Below are 7,107 nucleotides of genomic sequence, written 5' to 3' on the forward strand. Positions count from 1 at the left end.
CTGTGTTACCATTGGCAATTGGTTCTCTCTTTTAAGGTGGATCCTGTGAGTGGGGGCAGCTAGTAAGATCTACCTTAACCATCACTGCGATAATTAAGTAAAATAGCACATGGAAACCATCTAACATAATGCTTACACATAGCAGCCATTCAAAAAATTGTAATACTTTTCTCTACGAAGTTCTCTCCTCCAATCATACTTGTGAGTGATCCACCTACAAATGAATGCTGGACGAACTATTCAAAAAAAAATTTTAGCCTCAATTTGTTTATTGGTAAAATGAGGATATTTTACATGCCTTTTTATGTGATATCAGGGTCAAATGAGAAAAAATATATGCATATACACGTGTGTGTCTGTACATCTATGAAAACGTTCTAAATAGTATAACAAACCATGCAACTTTTGAATCATTGAATGAGGTGATCTTTAAGATTTTTTAACATTTAGATCCTCTAATTCCATTACTTTTATATTATGATGAAGCTTGCTATTTTTGGAAGTTTATTTTTAAAATGATTAGCTATTTTCTGTAACTTTACATTTATTTGGGGCCATCATTTTGTGTTTTATAAATGATTCCACCTCATCTTGACCCCTTTGGGGCATTTAGGTGTCTTGTCAGTTACATTAGAACTTCCTAACCAATGTAGTTAATATTGATATCTTGGTAGTCCTTTCTTTGGTTCCTCCCACCCTCTCAATGAATATGCATTGCTCTTATCAGATGACCTGAAGAGATACGTACCCCGTGGATGCATCACCACAATTCTGTTTTAACTTCTGGAAATGCAGTACACTTGTGTAAATACATGAGTGTGTATGTGCTCGTATAAATGTATGAACATATTGTATACGTGTGTGTAATCCCATGTGTCTGTACATTATTTCACTGATGTATTCAGCCTGAGTTTAATTGTGCTGGTGTGTTCCTACCCAGACTGTATGGGTTCAAATCCTTGTTCTGTTACCAGTTGCGAAACTTAAGGCAACAGCTTAGACTCTTTGTTACCCAGTTTTCTCATCTGCAAAATAAGGACAATAGTAGTAGCTGTTTTAGTCCATTTGTGTTGTCAGAAACCAACTTCCACACCTTGGAGCCAAAATACAATGCAAAGACAGAGTTTGGGATAAAGAGGAACAATATCTTCATTGCTTTGCTGAGCAAAGGAGGCTGCAGCAGGCTGAGGTCTTCCAAAAACTTCCAAAAACTTCCAAAAACTTCCAAAAACCCCAAGCCCTGAGGAAGGGGCTGGGGGTTTTATAGGGAAATACAGGATCTAGCTGGTTTTGACAGGAATTGTGTCCATGCTGCCAGCCTCCTTTGTCCTTGTCATGTTTTCAGGTACTGGGTTCCTCAAACAAAAGGCTAAGAAGGAACAAGGAGAAGTTTGTGGAAGAGAGGAGAAAGGTTACTTAGTTTATAATCTAGTTTTGCTGGAGAATTAGTGCAGCCATTTTGGTTTTTGTTCAACTTCATGCTTTTAAGTGGTTTCATTTGCGCAGCTCTAATGAACTACTATCGCAGGATTTTTTGGCTCAATACCCAGGATTCGTTGTCTTGCCACTTCGAAGAATTAAGAGGTGGACACAAGGTGAGCAGTGGGCAAAAGTTTATTAGAGTATAAGATCAGAAAGGAAGAATAGTGTGAAAGCTCTCTTTACAGAGAGGGCACACTTGAAAGTGAATGCCCATGACAATAGGCAAGGGTCTTTGTTTTATAAGTTCTGGTTGATCTTCCCTTCTCTTTCCCCTTGTTCCTTCTCAGGTCCTGCCTTTATTGGCTTGATAGCTCTAAGTACTAGTTTGTCCATTCCTGATTGGCTTGATTCCATTGTATGAGGGGTCGTCTATGGCCATATCATTTTTTATGGTCTACCACTTATTTTTAGTTAGATATTTTGATGGTCAAGTTCCTGAGGGGAAGCTGAGGGGGAGTAGGTGGTGTCTGTTATATTCTTTAGAGGAATCTTAAGCCCAAAGGGGTTGGCTGTGGTCAGACCCTCCCAGCATTATTCCAAGATATGTGTTTCTTATATGGTTTATAAGCCACCCAGGGACATCAGGTCCTAATCTTTCCCTCTCTGCCTACTGAATCCTATCTTGTCCTATCCTAGGACAATCCTATCTTGTCCTATCCTATCCTTGTCCTATCCTATCATACTATCCTAGACTGAGTGGCTTATAAACAACAAAAATTTACTCATCACAATTCTGGAGACTGGAGGATGCAAGATCATGGTGCCATTCAGGTTTGGTGTCTGGTGAGGCCCACTTTTTCAAAGATGGCTGTCTTCTCAATGTGTCCTTACATGGCAGAGTGGGCAAGCTAGCTCTTCGGGGTCTCTTTAATAAAGGAGCTAGTCCCATTCATGAGAGCTCCATTTTCATGACCTAATCACCTCCCAAAAATCCCACACCTCCTAATACCACCACTGTGAGTTAGGATTTCAACATGAATTTGAGGGTGACACAAATATCCAGTCTACAGCAATATCTAACTCACAGGGTTGTTGTCAGGAATAAATACATTAATACATATGAGTCACTAAGGACAGTGTGTTCCTGGCTTATGGATCCAGTCAATGTTAGTTTTGTTTTTTGTTTTTTGTTTTTTGATAATTATCAGGCACCTAATTTTTGCCAGAACCTCTCTTCCACATGGGGGAACAAAATAGACAAACTCTCTGCTTAGCTTCCAGTCCAGTGGCCAAGGTGGAAGGATACATAAAAACTAAACAGGTAAATAAGATAACTTCAGGTGTCAATAAGTGCTATGAAGGAAAAAGAACAGTCACACAGAAGTCATAAAGGCCTCTCTAGCTAGTATGGTCAGCAAAGTCTTTTCTGAGACTGGCACTTGAGTTGAATTCTGCTTGAGAAGAAGGAGCCAGTCATGCAACAATCTGGCGGAGGAGTAATTTAGGGAATATGAAAAGCATATTCAAAAGTCCTGTATCCAGCACGAGCCTCAAAGTTAAAGAATCAGGGAGGAGACTCTGGTGGCTTAATTAGGTAATCAGTAGATAAACTAATAGAAGACAGGTCATACTACTTAGAAGCCAGGGCTTGAAGTTTAAATTATATTCTAAGTAGAATCATGTATGTGTTTGCATCTATTTGTAAATACTTTTCCCATGTGACGAGAACACATCTACTAAGTGGTATCCAGTGTAGATTTGTTGTAGATCTACACGTGACAGTGACCCTGTTACAATGATTCTCTGGTATAGTATTATTTTGTTGTTGTTTCTATGCTGTGACATGCATTGTAATGAGCCATCTGAGGAAGCTGGCCATCATTCTTTGCATATAAAGTTGAATCTCCTGCAGAAAATTCCCCCAGCATCTTTAGACCCTGTAGTCTGAATATGATTTAAACCATTTTTTTAAACCTATAGATCGACAATCATCACTTTTAGCTCCTCAGGGTTCAGGCCGTTTGCCAAAATGACAATAGCTCTAAACTTATTGCTATTATTAGTATTAATAGCTCTAATAATATCTACCTGATGACTTCAGTGCTGAATTACCTCAGGGCTAGTGAGAAGTAATGAGCTAAAATGATCATAAAGCCCTTTTCAAATATTTCAGGTAATGCTAAATTATTACAAATGGAAGAGTAGATGTTACACATTCCCTATGAAACACCTGGTGTCGGCCAGATAAGAAGAAAGCAACATTAGCTTTGAAAATGGCATTGGAGGTCCGGGGGCTCAGATTATCCCGAAGTTTATTTTCAAAATCAGTGTTACTAGCTCCAGATTCAAAAATGAAATGAGAATCATTTATCTGGAGATAAGAGAGCAAGATGTTGCCATTCCAAATGTGAACAATGCCTTATTAGTTTTTTTCTTTCTTTTTTTTTTTTTTCTGGCGGCTCTTACCATCATCAGTAATTCTTCTCACCTGCCAAACAGCATGGTCAAGGTGTCATCACCAAATGCTCTCAAATAGGCCTATTACTAATAGCTCAGCCGGCAGCTAGCTACTAAAAGTAAAGTGTAATAGCACCCTGGTTGAAAGCAGGAACTAAAAGCTCTTTGCTTGCTAGATAGGGTAATGAAACAAATAAGCTGCCAGAGATTGGGGCAATAGAAATCTGGAGACTTGGTCTTAGCAAAACCAATTCCTGAATGTGGGGACACTCTACAGCTAAGGCTCTCTGTAAGATGGAATTAGTAATAGCTTCCTAGTCCATTCAGTTCTGATGAAAATCAAAAGAGGTAATGTAAGTAAACACCCATGTAAGGAAAAACTCACTGTTTCTTTTGAATTCTCACACTGCTTACTACCACAATGGCAACCCTCTGACCCCAGATGAATGGGCTTTCCACAGCAAACAATTTTGAAACTAACTGCCTGGAGTTAGTGTAGACCCCACAGGTTAAGAGCTTAGTCCCACCAGACAGCCCCCAACTTGAGATGTCAGTTGTAAGTAGTGGGTTCCCAGGTTACCCTCACTTCTGTCTGACTTGGCTACAAATCAGGGCTTCCCACAACTCCCTCCTGTTTCAGTCACTTGCTGAACAGCTCACAGAACTCAAGGACACACTTAAGTACATTTACCAGTTTATTATATAATAAAGGATATGAGAAATGATGCAAATAAACATCCATATGAAGAGATAATAAAGGCAAGGTCTGGAAGGGTCCGTAGTGCAAGAGCTTCTGACCCTGTGCACCACCCCCTGGCCTATAGATGTTTTCACTATCTTGGCCGCTGTCCAATCCTCCTAGTTTAAGAATTTTATGGAGGCTTTACCATGTAGGCATGATTCATTGTTGTCATATTCCTGCCCGTCTCCCCTCTCTGGAAGAAGAAAGGGGGCAGTGCTCCTGAAAGTTCCATGTAGGAGCCCACTAAGAACCACCTCATTAGAACAAAAAATGTTCCTATCATCCAAGAAATTCTAGGGATTTGGGAGTTGTGTGTGAGACACTCCTATCACCCAGGAAATGACACTCATTTGGGAGCTCGATATCAGAAACGGGGGTCAAAGACCAAGTATTAGCTAGGTGTGTGTGTGTTTCTTATTATTTGCAGAACCCTTTGCAATTAGTAAATTGCCAAGTGTTTTTAACTATAAATTTTTACATGGAATATAGCATTTGAGAGTGTGTATGTTTTTAGGAGTCATGCAGTCCTTGCTTCCAAAGTTAGCTGTCCTACGGATTGGCTCTTAGACCCTCAACAGTTTACATAACTTCTCTCACTGTCATTTTTCTCATGTATAAGTGAGAAAAAAAATTAGTAGATGGGCCATAGTGTTTTAAGAATTCAATGAAATATATAGCGCCTAGCATATCTGGACTATAGTATACGATGGCAAACATGTAACTTGTTTTTATTATTGTTGTTGTTATAGAGACTTAAAGCAGAGGCATGACATCCTGATTACAGCCTTCAGCAGCTCACAAAACATTGTTAGTAACATGCATCAACTATTAGTGCTGAGGGCTCATATGTGAGTATGCATTAAAAATGCAAAAATTCCTAGAAATCATGATTCGTTTGTGTGGAGCAGCTTAAAAATCTTCGCTTTTAACACATACCACAGGTGATTCTGGTGTTTTAGAAACTATGTCTCAGAGTAAATGCCAAACTTCCCTTCCTACATCCTTCCTAAGACTTTCAGAGCAGACTCCTTACCATCAGGATATATTTTAGAAGAAGGGCTTGGCAACTAGGCTTGAGTGTGAATGGCATCCTCACTATTAACTCCAGAAACTTCATCTAGGGCTTGTTTCTACAGTTTGTACACATTTTTAGCTTGTGGCTATCATGACTGAAGTACAAAACCGACCAACTTAAAAGCTTCTTGAATTTCTCTGAAGACAGGACCTCTGATTCATTAGAAGCTAAAAATGATGGCTCTTTGACAAAAGGGGACTGGGAGAGAGGCCAAGAGGGACATATATTTATGTAGAGTTTTGTGTAAAGAAGCAGAGAAAGAGACCAAAAATAATGAATTTCAGCATCAAGTGTTCTCCACCCATCCAGCTTTGGGCTATACTTTGTTTACTGGTAACAAGAATGCCAGAGATGGGAAAGAACTGTGTATAGAAAGCCGCTTGGCATGGATACTGTCAGGTTTTACCATGGCATAAAGCAGTCGAGGTTGCAATTTTACTTTGTATAGATTGTGACTAAGGCAGGTGGACCCTCAGTTTCTTGCGATCATTGTCTTCCCCACACCATTCTGCACTGAAGACGAACATGTTATGAGTGTTGATGTGTAGGGGATTAAAATATTTTGGTTCTGTATAGTGTTCAGAAAAATGTTGTCTTTTCCTCATTTTTTGTGTTTTGTTGTATTGCAGGCAACATTCATCTGTCGTTTAATAATCATTTTTAGGACCTTTCTTTTTGAGTTTTCATCAGTAACTTTTCGTGTTCATGAACCTCAGTTGAACATGCTCACTTATCAGGAGTCATCATGTGGATACACCTTTGGACTAAAGATAGGCACTGGGCCCCAGCCATTCTGTGCCTGTTCACTGAGCCAGCCCGCTGCACTAGCTGCTATAAGACATGCTAAAGTCCATGGCTCTGCTTCCTGAAATTGTTAAGGCAGCAGCCTAGCATAGAGCTGGCTTTAGCTTTGGACAAAACTGGTCAAGCCCTGAACTGGCCTCATGCTAGCTTTATGACCAAGATCAAGACACCCATTTCTGTCTCAGGTTGCTCACCCATAAAACATAATAGCAGTACCCAATTCCTATGACTGCTGTAAGGATTAAATGAGATAATGGTAAATACATTTTCAAAATCACTTGTGTAATAGTGATTATTAGAAGTGCTAATAGTGCTGAGCATCTATAAGTGCTTATTAAATGTGCATCTTCCTGAGCCCCATCCAGACAAAAGGATCAGGACCTCTTATAGTGATTTCTACATGCAGTGTCGTTGAAGGTCATAGTGTCTATGCATACTATAGTTTGAGGTCATGATTTCTATGCACACTGTGGTTTGAGTTCATGGTTTCTGTACACACTATATAGTTTGAGGCCAACTGAATTTTAGTATTTTGTTCTGATATAACACTTACATATCTTTCATGTCTAGAACAGTGCTTGGCACATAGTAGTCACTCAAAAAATAA

This window comes from Prionailurus bengalensis, chromosome A2 (genome assembly GCF_016509475.1).
Source record: "Prionailurus bengalensis isolate Pbe53 chromosome A2, Fcat_Pben_1.1_paternal_pri, whole genome shotgun sequence".
Lineage (NCBI taxonomy): Eukaryota > Metazoa > Chordata > Mammalia > Carnivora > Felidae > Prionailurus > Prionailurus bengalensis.